General features: G+C 45.0%; 1 protein-coding gene across 7 annotated transcripts in view; it reads left to right on the top strand.

Annotated features, from left to right (window-relative positions):
* Positions 1-18,211, top strand: part of LOC134337366 (3',5'-cyclic-AMP phosphodiesterase 4C-like) — a 285,269-nt gene that overhangs the window by 189,874 nt on the left and 77,184 nt on the right. The window lies entirely within an intron of this gene.

Genomic DNA, 18,211 nt, shown 5'->3' with positions numbered 1-18,211 from the left:
CAAGAAGTGGGTCTGGAGCTAAATACCAAGGGGATAGAAAATGATGCTCCTAAACTGAAGTGTTAATGGAGGATGTACAGTAATTCATGAAACTAATGGTGCGTGTTAGTACAATTTTCAGAATCAGGTTTATTATCACTGCTAAGTGCAGTGAAAATTCTTGTCAGCATCAAGGTTAGCACGGTAGCATAGTGGTTAGCACACCGCTTTATAGTTTGGACACAACCCAGGTTCAATTCCTGTTGCTGCCCTCAAGGAGTTTGTATGCCCTTCCGCGTGGGTTTCCTCCCACGGTCCAAAGACGAACCGTTGGTAGGTTAATTGGTCGTTGTAAACTGTCCCGTGATTAGGCTTGGTTATGAGTGGATTGCTGAACGGTGCAGCTCAAAGGGCTGGAAGAGCCTCTATCGCACTGCATCTGAATAAATAAACAAGTAAATAAATACAGGCCGACTGGGATAACCAAGTTAGCATCAATAGTGTGGAAGAAAGTTTGTTTAGGTAGTTAAAAATGGGAAATAAGGAAATGACAGACACTGAACAAAGAGTTTGTAGTTGAGAATCCAATGACATTAAATTAATAGGACCAAAGGCTGATGAGACCCTAGGTTCTATGATGATAAAATAAATGGCTGTGGAGATGATGTATGAATGTGACTGTAGAAAATTAATTGGACCTGGAAAGGGTTCCAGGAAGACTACAATGTAACCATCCTTTTTCATAAAAGGTTGACAGAAAGTAGGCAGATTTAGTCCAGTTAGTCTGACATTGGTCATTGAGGAAATGGTGGAAAATAAAGCTAAGTAGTAACATAATGTTTCGAAAGTCATAATAATTTCCAGGAGTCAACATGTTTTGTGAAAGGGAAGATGTGATTAATCAATTTATGAACATCCTTTGAGAATGTAATGAACATAGCAGTAAATGGAAACCAGTGCATGTAGTGTATTTAGATTTCCAAAAGGCATTTAATAAGGCACCATTAACGGTTACTAAACAAGGCAAGAGTTCAAGTGTGGTAAATATTTTAGGAGCATAGATGGAGATTTGGTGAAATAGTAGAAAGCAAAATCATGATAAATGGATCATTTTCAAGTTGGCGAGCCGTAACTGGTAGGTGCTGCAGAGATCAGTAACGGTGGCAATCAATGATAACATTATTAATGACTTGCTGTTGATGAAGGAACTGGATGTGTTGTAGCTGGATATTTGCTGATGATACCACGGTAAATGGGGATAGCAAACAGGACAGTCTGCAAGGGATATAGATGGGTTAAATGATTGAATTTAACACAGTATGGAGTATAATGCAAAGAAATGTGAGGCCATAGTCATAGACATAGTCATACTTTATTGATCCCAGGGGGAAATTGGTTAATGTAGTTTGGTAAGAAAAATGGGAAAAGTTTTTTAACTGTAGAGATATTACAGAATGCTACAGTACAGAAGGATCTCATGCATAGTACATCCAACATAAACACTTCAATTTAGGGGTGAACATACTATTCCTACCAATGTTTTCTGCCTCTTGTTATCTAGCTGCTTGATTTTACGAGCTAAGACCCTTTCTTTTGATTGCCTACAACCCATCCTTTGTTATCAGGGCTACCTCTGCACCTTTTATCTATCTCTTGAAAAAAAACTTTCCTGGAGAGTTAATTCTCACTCCTGTCCACTTTGCAACTGAAATTCTATGATGGCTTTTAGATCATATCCATCTATTTCTTCAGAAATTTATTTACATAGTTATGCTGAGTGTTCATATTCAGATAAAGATCCTTAAGTTTTACCTTTGGGCAATTTTTTTCCCTGTCATGACTTTTAACTAAGAGTAGAGTCTGATTTTTTTTTAAGCTCTATTTGTTTCTGACGCACTTTGCTTATCGTGAAGGTATATTTTACGCATGAAGCACAGTATGTTAGCATAAAGGCACAGCAAGTGATTTGAAAGCAAATAGTATGTAGACACAAGAGGCTGCAGATATAGTAGAAGAAAACAAATTGCTGGGGGAAATCTGCAGGTCAGGTAGCATCTGATGCAGGGTCTTGGCTAAAATGTCAATCTCCCTTCTGCCACTTCAGATGCTGCCTGACCTACTGATTCCCATCAACATTGTTTTTTCTTCCTAAGGCAAATAAAATGTTGGCCTGCATTGCAAAAGGGATGGGGTATAGTCATAGTCATAGTCATACTTTATTGATCCCAGGGGAAATTGGTTTTCGTTACAGTTGCACCATAAATAATTAAATAGTAATATGGAAATTATGTCAGGAAATAAGTCCAGGACCAGCCTATTGGTTCAAGGTGTCTGACCCTCCAAGGGAGGAGTTGTAAATTTTGATGGCCACAGGCAGGAATGACTTCCTATGACGCTCTGTGCTGCATCTCAGTGGAATGAGTCTCTGGCTGAATGTACTCCTGTGCCCACCCAGTACATTATGTATTGGATGGGAGACATTGTCCAAGATGGCATGCAACTTAGACAGCATCCTCTTTTCAGACACCCCCGTCAGAGAGTCCAGTTCCATCCCCACAACATCACTGGCCTTACGAATGAGTTTGTTGATTCTGTTGGTGTCTGCTACCCTCAGCCTGCTGCCCCAGCACACAACAGCAAACATGATTCCACTGGCGACCACAGACTCGTAGAACATCCTCAGCATCGTCCGAACTCGGGGATGTCTTGCCATTGGATGTTGGAGTACTGTGTGCAGTTCTGATCTCCTTATTTAAGGAGGGGTTGTTTTGCATTGGAAACAGTGCAAGAAGGAGTCCAAGATTAATTACGGGAGTGATGGGTTCATTTTTTGAGGAGAAATTGAGCAAGTCGGTTGTATGATTACTTACTGAAATTTAGGAAAATGGGAGGTTATCTACCTGAAACATATTGTGAGGACCTTAACAGGTTGAATACAGAAAGGGTATTTCCCTCAGAAGGCTTATCTACGATGAGGGTCATAGTTTCAGAATGAGGGGTACCCAATTAAGATGGAGATGAGGAGAAACTTCTAAGCAAATGCAGGATTTCTTAGGATTATCTTCCCAGAGAGTTATAGAGTGGAGTTATTGACTGAATTTCAAGTGTAGAGTTGAGGATTCCAGGGAACAGGCAGGAAAATGAATCTTAGGTCAAGATTAGATCTTACTACATGATAGAGTCGCACACAAGGCTGGATGGCAGATTCCTGATTCTGTTTCTTATTATTCTAACAGACACTTACTAGAAATTTATTTCAGCTGTATTTGTTCCTTGCAGTCCAATACCCCAGCTGTTGTGTGATTTCAAAACATGTGCAAAGACCATTGTGCCAAGTGTTGGATGCTAGTTCAGTTACTTACAGTATTTGCCGGACTACTGTATCCAGACCAACCAGGTGATGGCTCTTAACCACCCTCTGAAAGAAAGGGCCCCTTAAGTCACCCAGTTCAAGAGCAACTAGGGATGGGAGCTTAATGTTGAGCCCAGCCTGTGATGCCCACATTCTAGACCAAAACTGCTTGCTGCATGAGAACATTTCAGCACAGTTTGTTGGTTGTTTCATCAATCGCCTTCCGCCTGTGTCCCCCTGGCCCCACTCAGCCCACCCCTCGTCACCGGGGAGAGTTTCTGCTGGTTGACCAGTAGCCCTCATTTAGAAGAGCCCCAGCAGTCTGTCAGCTAACCTTCAGTGCTCTGGGGAGAGCAGCCTAACATTCCTGGCTACTGCATGAGTTGGCACTGGTTCTCCATGCACGGATTACGTCAGGCACGTCCCCTGTCGGAGGCTGCACAGTGGCAGACCTTAGGGTTCTTGTGTCCCTTCCTCTCACTCCCTCCATTATCTTCAGCTTATTCAGAACCCTGCAACCTTGGTGCTAATGTGCACCCATTACTTGCTGTGCCTGCTGGCCCACAGTGGGTCTTGCTGTTAAGCAATGTTTCGGTTTTAAAATTCTCCTCCCTTGCTTCCAAATCCCTCCTCTGCCCTCACTATCCCTGCATCCTCTTCCCACCTGAAAGCCCTCCAAGATCTCCAGCCTCTTGTAGGTACCAGTTCCCATCGTCCCTCCATCACCAGCCATCCATTCAGTTGCCCAGAGCCCAATTCTAAAACCTTCCTCCTTGTCCTCTCCACCTCACTGCCCCTGCCTTTAAGATGCTCCCTATGCCATCCCTGCTTCAGTAATGCTTTCTGTGACAAGGTGTTACCTCTTGGCACTTGAGACATCTTGTTCAGTTCTCAGTGTTGTTTGGTCTGTGGGCATATCGAGTGTTGGCCTTCCTGCGTCTGAATGCAGGGTGCTGCCCCAGTCTCTGTGTGCATTGATCCGTAGGCCAGCTGCCAGCTTAGACTGGGAATACTGATGCAAGGCTTCAGCTCGCATTGGCAATGATCAGTGATATTGACAGATTATTATGGCAGGGGTGGCTTCTGCTGTCTCTCTGACGCCTGTATGCCAGGGGTGGGTTCATGTACAGTCCCCCTGCCCCTCAGAAAGCAGGTCATAGCTTCAAGTTCCACAGCTTGGAGCAGGGAATCTGGCTTGATGTTTCAGTGCCATTCTCCCTCACTGCCAGGGCAGGACATTACACCACAGCCCTGTCTGCTCTCCCAGTTACTGGCTATGGAGTTATACCAGCAAGGCCAGAGCAGTTAAAACGTAGAATTCCCTGCTGTCCGTCCGAAAGCTCATATGTTACTCATTCCAAATTCCTGAGAGAACATGGGCACACGGCGTGCAAGCTTCCTGCCTGCCCCACGCCCCGGGAATGAAAGGGTTAATGTATGAGGAGCATTTGATAGCTCTGGGCCTGTACTCACTGGAGTTTACCCTCAAACCTCTCGAATGTCAAAAGGCCTAGATACAGCAAACGTGGAGAGGTTGTTTCCAATGGTGGTGGAGTCTAAGACCAGAGTATCCAGCCTCAGAATACAAGGGGAGGAACTGCCTTAGACACAGGGTGGTAAATGTGTGGCATTCATTGCTACAGATGGCTGTGAGTGCAAAGTTATTGGGTATATTTAAGGCAGAAGTTGATAGGTTCTTGATTAGTAAGAGCATCAGAAGTTACAGGGAGAAGACAGGAGAATGGGTTTGAGAGGCATAATAAATCAGCCATGATGGAATGCTGGAGTGGACTTAACAGGCTGATTTGTCTAATTCTGCTGGGATGTTTTATGGTCTCATACCAACTGGTTTGACATCTCAGGCAATGGTTCCTGCAGATGACCCATAAGGTAGATCGGAATTTGTCTGTGATGCCTTTTGCAGCTGAGTCATGAGGCAGGTTTAAACATCAATCTGAGGCTGGGCTGAGGCAGGCTCATTCACATTAAATCTGGTAACAAATTTTTTTCCTGCTTCTACTGCACAATCAGTGCTGGCTGAGACACTGATAGGATTCAGTGCCTTCTCCCCTTCTGCCCCTGCAACCGTCCTCTCTGGATGACAAATGAGCTGTACCTATGGCATCCCTCTGGTGAGTGACTCCACTCAGAAGCCTCCCCTCTCCCATCCAGTACCTCTGGGGGCATCTCAGCATTTTGCCCTCCAGTGGTGGGTTTCCTCTTTTGGTGTTGGAGTGTGTTCCGACCAGGTTCTGGTCAACAGCCACTTGGCAACTTTGGAGCACTCTCAATCTCCCGAGGTGCTCCAACAGACTGACGCCCAGCCACATACAGTGGGACAGCCACTTAATGCTTAGTCTAAGGAAGTGGCTCTAAGTCGGAGAGAGGGGCAGCGGGTCAGGGAGAGAATTCCAAAGTCCTGATCTGGCTCAGGCTGCCACTTTTGGAGGTCTGTAAGAGGCTGGATAAGTGCTGGGATTTCACTGATTATGGGTCTGGAGGGTTTGTAGAGACACAAGGCGGACTGGGAAGAAAGAGTAGTGGGTGTGAGTTAGGACATGGGCATCTGTTTATAAAGGCTGCAAAGGAGGTTGCTATTTAAGGAAGGGAGAGACAGCAAGAAGAGCTTTTTGTCATCTTTTTAAACTTCTGCCTGCATACAGTCCTTATACCTGCATACTCTTGTCTGTCAAAGAAGCTCTTAAATACTTTGATGCCTCTACCACGACCCTGTCAGAGCATTCCAGGCACCCACCACTCTGTGCAGAAACACCTGCCCCGCACATCTCCTTTGAATTCTCCCCGTCTCACTTTAAAGGCATGCCCTCTAGCATTAGACAAAAGTACGCTGGCTGCCTGCTCTCTCTCTGCCCCTCGTAATTATATAAACTTCTATCAGATCTCCCCTCAGCCCGAATGGAGGAAATGCAGTCTTGATTGACCATTATCATATTGAATCGCTTTCTCCAGTTCGGTTCATGTCCTCTTCCTGTCTCTGATGGACACAACCCAACACCAAGCACAATGCCTCAGCAATAAGTGAAGCTCAGTGCAGCAGGCCAGGGTAAGAGTGAAGAAGGTGTTAACAGGAGCATAATGCCTCAGGGTCAGACACTTTGTTATGTATACAGGAATTGCTGTCATTTTTAAAAAAATGAGAGTTATGACAAAAAGCCTCATAGCCCTGACGGTGTTTTCCTTGCAAACCCTGGTTATTACTGCCTCTGCTGCAAAAGCCTCGAAGTAATTTAGTATTTGTGGGAATGTTCCTTTATCACTTGCTGAAGGGAAACCAACCCTTTTGCAAGGTACAGGGGGATACAGGCTGGTGTTATTACACAGTGCTGTGGGGCTAGGCTGCAGGTATCAGTGTGTTTATAAGGTTTGAGAAGCATTAGAGGCTGGGTGGAGAGCTGCGGATTTGATTCAGGGTGAAATGTTTAACTTCAGCAGAGGAATGAGGAAGTGAATTGGAGCCTGCTTCTCTTTACAATACGATCATAGCTAAGCTGTGACGTAAAGCCATTCAGGTTTTACTTCCCTGCATCGCTTATCCTCTAAATTAACAGAGATATGTTGTTAATAATTACCATTTATGGGCTGAGTTCCAGATCTCCCTCACTCTCTACCTTCAGCAGTGTTTTCAAACTTCATTGATTTTTGGACTCTGCCTCCTGGTTCTAGACACCCCAAGTAGCAAAGTAGTTTCTCTCCATACTGTAAGTTTTCCATAATATCCTGAAAACTTCACTCAAATCTTCCTTCAATCTCTGTATTCCTGGGATAATGCTTGTATTTATATAATCGCACTTTGTAATTAAATACACGGAGTTCGGTATCGCTGATATAAATCCACACTGCACTCCCTCCTTTCACTACTTCTTCCCAAAGCCTTGGAGTCCAGTGCTGTTCCCAGCACTTCGCTTTGCACAAGCATCAGCTCCACCCCGTGAAGTTTTCATGCTAAAACTTCCAGTATTCTGGTACCGATTTGATTACGGTGCCTGCCTGTGACATTTTACAGAATAGGTTCAGACAAGTCCTAGATCCTTCCTGGGATTTAATGTAATATATTGCCATTTGGAAGAAAAACACTTCTAACCTTTTTTGGGCCTGTTGTGGATAACTTCCCAGCTGCTGTCACTGATAGCCATTTGGCACAGACCTGCTTTCTGTATTGAAGTTCAACAATTGAGTATACCAGACATTACCAAACCGAAAGCTGTGGATGAACCAGGAAGCTCATAGTCTGCTGAGAGTAGATCAGTGGCAGTCAAGACTGGTGATCCAGAACTGTACAAGAAGTCCAGGTATGACCTACGGAAGGCTTCTTTAAGAGAGAAGAAACAATTCTGATGGAAGTTGGAGATGGAATCGGATGCACATCAGCTCTGGCAGAGTTTGCAGGCCATTACTTCCTACAAGGTGATACCCAACATCATGAGTCGCTGAGATACTTCACTCCCAGATGAGCTCAACGCCTTTTATACTCACTTTGAAAGGGAGAATAAAACTACACCCGTATGAATCCCAGCAGCATTCCCAGTTGAAATAGAAGTGGGAAGAGAAGATGGCAGCGCGACGCAACGCGCGCAGCTCTCCGGTGAAATGATATCGTAACTGTTAAATAGGGGCCGTGGACAATTCTGATTTGATGAAGACAGACGTGAGAAGCAGAGGAACATCTGGAGAAATTTCTGAAATGCCTGGTTCACTGCTGTTGTTACTGTGCGATCAAGAATCTCCGGAGGGTAGGCCCCAAAATCCCCAGCTTTGCCTGCTGCTGGCAACCGAGGCTGAGGTCGAAGCGTTCGGATAGAGATGGTGCTCGGTGCTCGGTACTCGGTGTCGGAGGGCTGATCAGTGCTCGAAGTTTTTGGACAACTCAGAGTCGGACTGTGGTTGGGCATGGCAGGGAGAGTTTTCTTCCTTCTCCCGTCTGTGTGAGATGTGAGACTTTCGAGAAACTTTGAACTTTTCTACTGTGCCATGGACTGTTCTTCATCAAGTTGTGGTATTGTTGCACTGTTGTAACTATATGTTATAATTATGTGGTTTTGTTAGTTTTTCAGTCTTGGTCTGTCCTGTGTTTTTGTGATATCACACAGGAGGAATATTGTATCATTTCTTAATGCATGCATTACTAAATGACAATAAAAGAGGACTGCGCGTCCTCATAATCTAACCTAATCCAATCTGGTGACCCTGTGATCTCTGTCTCGGAAGCTGACGTCAGAACATTTTTCAATAAGGTGGGCCCTCACAAGGAGTCAGTTTTCTTGGTAGAGCACTAAGAACCTGTGCCAACCAAATGACAGGAGTGTTCAAGGACAACTTCAATCTCTTACTACTGCATGTAGAGGTTCCCATCTGCTTCAAAAGTGCAATGGTCATACCTGGTGCCCAAGAAGAACAGGGTGAGCTGCCCCAACAACTATCACCACAGTTGCACTCACGGCTACTGTGATGAAGTGGGGCTCTGTAGAACTGAGGAATAAGAAAGATATAATCACATTAATGGGGCTATATTATAGACCAGCCAACAGTCCGTGGGATTTTGAGGAACAGATTTGTTGAGAGATCGCAGACTGTTGTATGAAACATGAGGTTGTTACAGTAGGTGATTTTAATTTTCCACATATTGACTGGGACTCTCATACTGTGAAAGGACTAGATGGGATAAAATTTCTCAGATGTGTTCAGGAAAGTATCCTTAATCAGTATGTAGAAGTTCCAACGAGAGAGTGTGTGATACTTGATCTGCTATTAGGGAATGAGGCAGGGCAGGTGACAGAAGTTGTGGAGGGAAAAACTTTACGTCGAGTGACCATAATGCCAGAAGTTTCAAAATAAATATGGAAAAAGATAGGTCTGGTCCTCGGTTTAAGATTCTAAATTGGAGAGAGGCCAATTTTGATAGTATCAGAAAGGATCTGGCAAGTGTGGACTGGGACAGGGTGTTTTCTGGTAAAGGTGCACTTCGTAAGTGGGAGGCCTTCGAAAGTGAAACTTTGAGACTACAAAGCTTGTATGTGCCTGTCAGAATAAAAGGTAAAGGGAACAGGTGCAGGGAACTTTGGTTTTCAAGAGATATCGGGGTCGTGTTTAAGGGGGAGAAAAGGAGGTGCATAGCAGGTATAGGCAGGTGGGAACAAATGAGGCAAGAGAACACTAAAGAAAGAAATCAGGAGGGCTAAAAGCAGATGAGGTGAATGAGAATCCTAAGGAATTCTACAGATATGCTAAGAGCAAAAGGATTGCATGGGACAAAATTGGCCAGCTGGAAGATCAGAATTGCAATCTAGGCATGGAGCCAAAATAGATGAAGAAGATCTTATATGGATTGGATTTTTTTACATCTCTATTTACTCAGGAGATGGACACAGGGACTGTAGAGGTGAGGCAAAGCAGCAGTAAAGTCATGGATTACAGAGGAGGAGGTGTTTGCTGTCTTAAAGCAAATTAGGGTAGATAAAACCCCGGGATCTGACAAAGTGTTCCCTCAGACCCTAGCAGACATATTTAAATCATCCTCAGTGAAAGGTGAGGTACCAGAGGACTGGAGGACAGCTAATGTTGTTCTGCTCTTTAAGAAAGGCTGTAGACAACATCCACTGCCATGCTTTCATCAATTGCCCTGGTAACTTCCTCAAAAACTACTATAAGATCGGTTAGATATGACCTATCACACACAAAGCCATGCTGCCTATCCCTAATCAGTCCATGGCTATCCAAATACTCATATCTGGTCCCTTAGAATACCTTCCAATAACTTTCCCACTGCTGATGTCAAGCACACCAGCTTATAATTTCCTGGTTATTTTTTAGAGCCTTTCCTGTTACAATCAGTGCGTGTTCCCTGCTCAGCCTCTGTGCAAGCTGACCTCATTCTAAGAAGGATACTCTCACTCAGCCACCCACAGTTAATTAGTTCTTTTGTTAATTGTTTTATTTCGTCTGAATCTCTAACTGCTGTATCCCAAATCTTGGGCTTTCAAGTAGGATTTCTTTCTGAGGTATATGGCAAGATACTCGTCCCTTATTGGAAAGCAAAAACCCACCGATTCTGAAATACAAACAGAATACTGAAAATACTCAGACTGTCAAGCAGCATCTGTGGAGAGAGAAACAAGGCTAACCTTTCAGACAGAGGTGATTCTGCAGGTGCTGGAAATCCAGAGTAACACACACAGGCTGAAGGAGGAGGAATCTGATAGCAGAGGATAGTGGACCATGGGAGAAAAGAAAGAAGGACGAGCACCAGAGGGAGGTGATAGGCAGGTGAGGAGAAGAGAAGAGGTAAGAGGAGAGCTAAAGTAGGGAATAGAAAAAGAGAACAGGGGAAGGAGGAGAAATTGCTCAGGCCAATCTGTCCAGTCCTCAAACTTTATCCCTCTCTTGTCCAATGCTGCTTGATAGTTCAACTATTTCTAGCATCTTCTGCTTTTATTTCTCCTGGGACTTCCCATATTTCATTGTATCACTGGTGTGATGAGATGTCTGATATCCCAGGCTAGCACACAGGATTATCCATGAGAGTGAGGATAGTTTCCCTTTCCCCATCCTGGCCCAGACTAGCAACACTAGCTGGGGTCAGCAAAGAGTCAAACCAGTTACTGCTGGAAAGTTATGTGTGAGGCTGCAGCCTATTTCCCTGTTCTGACGAAGTTCTGAACTCCCTGCAGATTTGCCCTGGGTCAGTGCGTCAACAACCTCAGCTGATCTTTAGACTTTAAATAGAACATGAAGACTCCTCCATGACGGTCGGAAGGCAAATCAAAGTCTTTCTTCAGCCTTGCCGGGGCAGTCACTGGAATTCATTGAGAAAATAATCTTGGACCTTTCTCATACTTGCGTGAACCCAGCCCGATCTGAGCACGTTCCCTTGAGATAAGAGATTCTAAAATAATAGATCACTTGGTAAGTATTTATAAATGCAGGTTGTGTACTAATAAAGCATTATCTCAAGTTGAGTGTTTCCAGTGGAGCTTGGGATCCTGTTTCTCACAAACCACCGAAGGTCCCTTCCCTGCCCAGTTGCCCTCAGTGATGTCATGACCAAACATTTCTACACTCCTGGGTGGCACTCTGAAGGGGAGTCTTTGTTATAATGTGGGGAAGGGCTACGGCCAATATGTGCCCTGGTAGATCCCACAAATGATGAAGCAATAGTGGTCAGAAAATCTGTTTATTTGTGATATTGGCTGGGATGTTGAAATATCACTTGGAGATTGTTACTCGGAATTTAAGCAGTGGTAGTTTTTGCATCTGGCTGAGTGACTCTTTGTCAATTCAACTGGACATTGAAGTTTCCAAAAGTTCAGTTTTCCATGAGTCCTGCGTCCGGCATTCCTCCCTGGATTTTCCTGTCTTGTCTGAGGGTGGTGCTTGAATTGGTATTGGTACTGGTTTATTATTGTCACATGTACAGATAGAGTGAAAAGCTTCTCTAGCATACTGTCTTTGCAGATCAAATCATTACTACAGTGCATTGAGCTAGAATAAGGCAAAACAGTAACGATGCAGAATGAGGCGCAAATCTACTGAAAAAGTCAAGTGCAGGTAAACGATAAAGCGCAAGATCATAGCAAGGAGGATTTTGAGTTCAAGAATCTGCTTTATTATACAAGACATCCGTTCAAGAGTCTGAGAACAGCGAGGTGGAAGGTGTCCTTGAACCTGGTGCTGTGTGTCTTTAGGCTTTTGTGTCATCTGCCTGATGGGAGAGGGGAGAAGAGAGAATGCCCGGGGTGGGTGGGGTCTTTGATTATGCCGGCTACTTTACTGAGGCTGTGAGAAGTACAGAGGGGAGACTGGTTCCTGTGATGTGCTGAGCTGTGTCCACAGCTCTACAGTTTTTTTGTGGTCATGTCTAGAGTGGTTCCCACACCAAACTGTTATGCATCTAGACAGCATCCTAACTGGGGCTGATGGTACTGTCCAACAAGCCCTCTAGCTGACTCAACCATGCTCCTGCTACACACCATCTGGCAGCTTAACCATTGCCTTACAGCACACAAGGCCACTTGGCCCATCAAACCAGTACCAGCTCTTTGAAAAGGCTCTTTGGCAAGCTTCACTCCACTGTACCTTCTCAAAAGTGAGCAGACACTCTTCTTTACCCAGTGAGTAGCTCAGGCGTGTTATGTGTGGCCAGGGCTAGTACTGGAAGCAGATTCAACTGTGGCACTCCTAAGGGAGCTGGAAGGAAAGAATTTTCAGGACTGTGGGAAGTGGACAGGGGAGTGGGATCAGCTGAATAATTCCCAAGTAAGTCTAGTTCAGACTCATTGTAAGTCTAGTTCAAAATCTGCAGATGCTGGAAATCGGAGCAACACACGCAAAATGCTGGAGGAACTCAGCAGGACAGGCAACATCTATAGAAAAAAGTACGGTCGGCATTTCAGGGCGAGACCCTTCAGCAGGACCTGAGTTCCTCCAGCATTTTGTGTGCGTTGCTCAGACTCAATGTTCTCCTTCTATGCTGTTACTCTGTTCCCCTTTTCAATATTTCTCCAATTCTGAAAGTTCCAATTGAACCTCCTGTGTTTGCTCTTTCAGGCAGTGCACCCTGGGGAATGATGGCTCCCCGCTTACAAAACTACGTACGATATTCCAAATGCCTTACAGCCTTACCATTACACCCTGGCTTTTATATTCTAGTCCTCTCGAAGTGAATACTAACATTGCATTTGCCTGCCTTACCACTGACTCAACCTGTAAATTAACCTTTAGAGAATCCCGCACGAGGTCTCCTAAGTCCCTTTGCATTTTGTACGTGTTGCTCTGAATTGCCGGCATCTGCAGAATCCCTTGTGTTTCTGATTTCTGAATTTGCTCCCCATTTAGAAAATAGTCTATGCCTTCAGAACCAGAACCGGGTTTAATTTCACTGGCAAATGTCATGAAATTTGTTCTTCTGCTGCAGCAGTACAATGCAATTAAAAACTGTAAATTACAATAACAGTATATAAAACAATAAATAAGTAGTGCAAAAAAAGAGAGGGGTAACGATACTGAGGTAGAGCTCATGGGTTCATTGTCCATTCAGAAATCTAATGGTGGAGGGGAAGAAGCTGTTCCTGAAATGTTACGTGAATTCCTTTATTCTTTACTGAGTCTTTATTTCTTCCCTGGCTGTGATAGGTGCTACATATGTGCAAGTTCATCTTCTAAATCAACCACAATGTAGATAGATACTTTATTGATCCCAAAGGAAATTGCAGTGTCACAGCAGCTTTACAAGTGCGCAGATATACAAATATGCAAATATTAGAAGAGAAGAAAGAATAAAAAATGTTACCTCAAATAATCTAACAGGAGGGGGTCATCACTTCCTCGGCTGCAGGCCTAATGGCCAAGGGTAAGAATGACCTCATATAGAACGCTTCGGAGCAGCGCAGTTGTCTCAGTCTATTACTAAAAGTGCTCCTCTGTTCAGCCAAGGTAGCATGCAGAGGGTGAGAGACACTATCCAGAATTGCCAGGATTTTCCGTAGGGTCCTTTGTTCCACCACCATCATATAACTTCAGTTATATGTTGTCTACAATGGAACAAACCTCCAAGAGAGCCACAACCTAATTGTGGTTCAGATGTTTTCATACCTCAATGACCCAGAGAGCTATGTTGACTGGAGTCAAGGCTTTATGCTTTGGCTGTTGGGGTCACCCATACCAAACAGGTCAAAGGGTAGAGGACAGACTGAGAGCGGTCCACTGGTCCTCCAGGTCTGGGGGTTCAGCTCAGGACTAACAACCCTGATTGATAAAAGAAAGTTGTTGTGGAAACGGCAATGAAGAATCCTCCTACATCTGAGTGTGACGGTATTCCTGAGTATCCACCCAGGACTTGTGTGACTGACAGTACTGAAAAACCAAGAGGAAGCTACTGACACTGTGCAGGGAGCCCTGAGCTTTGTCAGAGATGGAGAACCTTCATTGCGGCCATAAATGTCAGCGTTGTGGTGGGCAGGCAGTAAGTAAGTTCAATGAACCAAAAATGTGTAAGAAACTCCAGAGGAAGAAATCTGAAACTAAACACTGGGCTGCCGACCAAACCTGGGCTGGAGAGCTAGGTTTCAGAGGTGCTGAAAGAGGAGACAGACAGAGAAGATTTGGGAGGATAATTCAGAACTTGGGCCCAGATAGCCGAAGGCAGAGCTACCAATGAGAATCTGAAGAGATATCTTTTCCCAGCTGATATTTGTTAGGGGTGAGGTGTCATAGCTGTCTCATTACGCTAAGGGAATATTTTCATTCTTAGTATATGACAGTGCTGCTTTGCGTATGTTTAAGCATTATGCAAATATTGATGCCCACATGTAAACTTAACAATGTCATCTATGTTTCTGATCTAGAAGTCCAGTTTGGTAGTGAACAGCAATTCCAGTAGGGTGAGGCTGTGTACAGGAGGGCAGAGAACGTGGAGTCAGTGTTGACATGATGAGCTGAATTAATTGCTGGTTGGGTCTGTGATTGTCCAAGTGCAACAAAACAGCTGGTGTAACAGATCTACTGTTAGTGTGATAGCAGTTGGAAAGGATGTCAGAGCTTTGGTATGTTCCATGACTGTCAATGGTCCACAGTTAATGTAAACTGACAGTTTTAATTCTCTTGCAAGGGTTGAGCAATGGAGCTGGTCAGGGTTATGTAGCTCTCTGCTGCTGCTCTGTGTTGGCTGCTGGAAATGCTGTTGGTACCCGAGTTACTAGCCTGTTTATTGATTTGTGCGCAAATACAGTGAGATGCAGACAGGTACAATCTGGCACTTGCTTACAGCAGCATCAGAGGCATGTAAATTCAGATAACAACACATAGAGCGTGTTATGATAAATTAAACATCGCAATAAAGGATGAAAAATGCTGTACAAGGCATCAGTGCAAAAGCAAGAACCATAATCAAAGACATTCCTCTTCACTGCCTCCCCAAGCTCTCCTATAAGTTTCCTGATTAGTAAGGGCATCAAAGATTATGGGGAGAAGGCAGAGGGAAAATAATTCAGCCATGATGGAATAGCAGAGCCGGTGAGCCGTGTGGGACAAGGGATTGGCGGCAGGGAGATCCGCACCAGTTTTGTTGACTTAGACTCCTGCTGAAGGGGGATTTGGTGAGTTGATTGAGAGGTTGGGGAGATTTCTCTTTTTAATTTAGATTTCCAGTGTCTGTAGTCTTCTTTTTTGTTTGATTTTCATGTCCTCTTCCCTTGACAAATGTTGATTTTTGAGGCTGTGTTCCATAGGGTGCAGCCCAGTCCATCACACGTAAAGCCCTCTCCACCATGGAGCACCTCCACAAGGAGCGCTGTCGCAGGAAAGCAGCATCCATCGTCAGGGGCCCCCTCCCTCCAGGCCGTGCTCTCATCTCGCTGCCGCCATCGGGAAGGAGGTACAGGAGCCTCAGGCCTCACTCCACCAGGTTCAGGAACAGTTATTACTACCTGAACCATCAGTCTCCTGAACCTGAGTGGCTAACTTCACTCACCCTGCACTGAAAAGACTATACATTCACTTTTAAAGACTCTACCACTCGCTCGCAACCATATTATTTACTTATTTAATTAATTACTTTTCTGTTTCTTTTTGTATTTGCACAATTTGTTGTCTTTTGCACCTTAGTTGTTTGCCCGTCTTTGTGTGCAGTTTTTCATTGAGTCTGTTGTTCTTTTTATTGTATGTACTGTGAATGCCCATAAGAAAATGAACCACATTGAGTGTATGTCACCCTACACAGCCCTGAGTGTATGCTCATGGTCTTCTGCTGCTATATCCCATCTATTTCAAGGCTCAGGTGTTGTGTATTCAGAGATGCTCTTCTGCTCACCATTGCTCTAATGTGTGGTTATTTGAGTTACTGTCACCTTCCTGTCAGCTTGAACCACTCCAGTCATTCTCCTCTGAACTCTCTCATTACTAAAGTGCTTTTGCCCACAAAACTGTCACTTACTGGTTGTTTTTTTTTAATTTTTCACGCCATTCTTTGTAAACTCTGGAGAATGTTGTGCATGAAAATCCCAGGAAATCAGCAGCTTCTGAGATACTCAAATCACCCTCTCTGGCACCAACAATCATTCCATGGTCAAAGTCACTTAGATCATATTTCTTCCCCATTCTAATATTTGGTTTGAACCTCTTGACCATGTCTACATGTTCTTATGCATTATAATTATGCTGCCACATGATTGGATAATTAGATATTTGTATTAACAAGCAGGTGTACATAATAAAGTTGCTACTGAGTGCATATATACCTTGATAATAAATTTACTTTGAACTTTGAAGCAAACTGTGGGCTGCTCTGGGGCGATGGACAGATTGGCCCTACCACTACCCCCAGGCAGAGAGATTTGACTCCGTCTCTCACCGTGCCTTTAAACTCCTCACCCGACCCTATCCATTAACCTCCGAGCCTCTTGCAGCACACAAGCTAATGCAGCACACTCAAAACACTGGGTGAATTCAGCAGGTCAGGCAGCATCTGTGGGAAGAAATGGACAGTCAGTGTTTTGGGCCGATATCCTTTCACACCTCTTAAATGTTCCACAGCCGCTGTGACGTAGTGTGGAATGAAAACTTGCTTGCAGCTACATTCATACACAGTCGAAGTGGATTAATGGATGAGTGTGCATAGATGTTGAATGAGTCAGGAGCATATTTAATATGAAAAAAATAATGTTTTGCAATAGGAATTCAAGAATGAAAGCCTGTCTATTGTGTATGTACGTATTTGTATTTGCATAGGCACCTGCTTTTGTGTCCATGTGCATATCTTGTTGTACATGCACTGCATGCCTGCACATGTATCTGTGTTGTACCCTTGTGTGTGCTTTTGTGTTTGTGTGCGTGTGTGTTATTGCACATATATGTAGGTGTGCATATATGCATGTAGATGTGTGAGAGGTTGGATGCAGGAACCCAATGATATCTGGGATCCGCTGGGAGTTAAACTACTGAAATTAACATACATATGTAAAACCAGAGCTGGGTGGTGGAAGTGGCTGGAGGGGGTAGTGAAAGGTTGAGGGGTGATTCCTGGCCCTGGCCCAAATCCCTACTCTGCTGATGAAGGAGAGGAGCAGGCCAGAGGGGCGGGAGGGCCTGTGAGGAAGACACGAGCTGGAGGGTTAACTGAGCTCCAGGACCCCAGCCCCTGCTTGGGGCTGTGGCGCACGGTGCTGGCCGAGCGGGAGGCAAACTGCGAGTGTCTCCAACCGCAGAGAAGCTCGCAGTCACTGTTGGCTGCCAGTCCGGAAACAGCTTTCGGCGCAGAGGGTGAGAGCAGAAGGCCGGGGTGGTGGTGGGGCGGGGGGGGGGGGGGTCCTGCGGAGGGCAGAGGAAGGGAGTGTGAAAGCAGGCTCCCCTTCTCCTGTGGAGGCAGAAGGACTGAAAGTACTGAGGGAGTACTATTCTGAAAGACGCACTAGCTCGCAGCAATGCATCCGTGCGGTGGGATTCGACCCGTGACACTGGCCAGGGTCCTTGTTTGGTGAGAAACTGCTGGGTCTGCCAGTGTCTGAGCAGCAACGTGCACCTCCCCAGCAGCTCTGTGCTTCTGCCCACAGTGGGACAGATGCCCAGGATGGAAGACGGCAGCAGGTCACCTTTCTCCGCCAACCGTCCCACCGATATCGCGCAGCAGCGAAGGCGGTAATGCTGCTGTCATCTTCTCATTCCACTTCTCTGAGCTTTGTGTGACCTTGTGCAGGGGGTGGGGATGGGGGGGTGATGTGTGCATGGAAGCAAGGGCTGGGAGTGAGAGCACACTACATGGGGGAGCGAAGGGGTGGAAAGCTTGGGGTTGTGAGGTTGAGTGAGGGAAGAACAGGAAGTGGGGCTAAGAGGGAGCAGCAAGGGGTGTGAATGAGTGAGTGGAGGTTGAAGGAG

The sequence above is a fragment of the Mobula hypostoma genome, chromosome 24 (genome assembly GCF_963921235.1).
Source record: "Mobula hypostoma chromosome 24, sMobHyp1.1, whole genome shotgun sequence".
Taxonomy (NCBI): domain Eukaryota; kingdom Metazoa; phylum Chordata; class Chondrichthyes; order Myliobatiformes; family Myliobatidae; genus Mobula; species Mobula hypostoma.
Note: the sequence above shows the minus strand (reverse complement) of the source record. Positions and strands in the feature narration are given on the sequence as shown.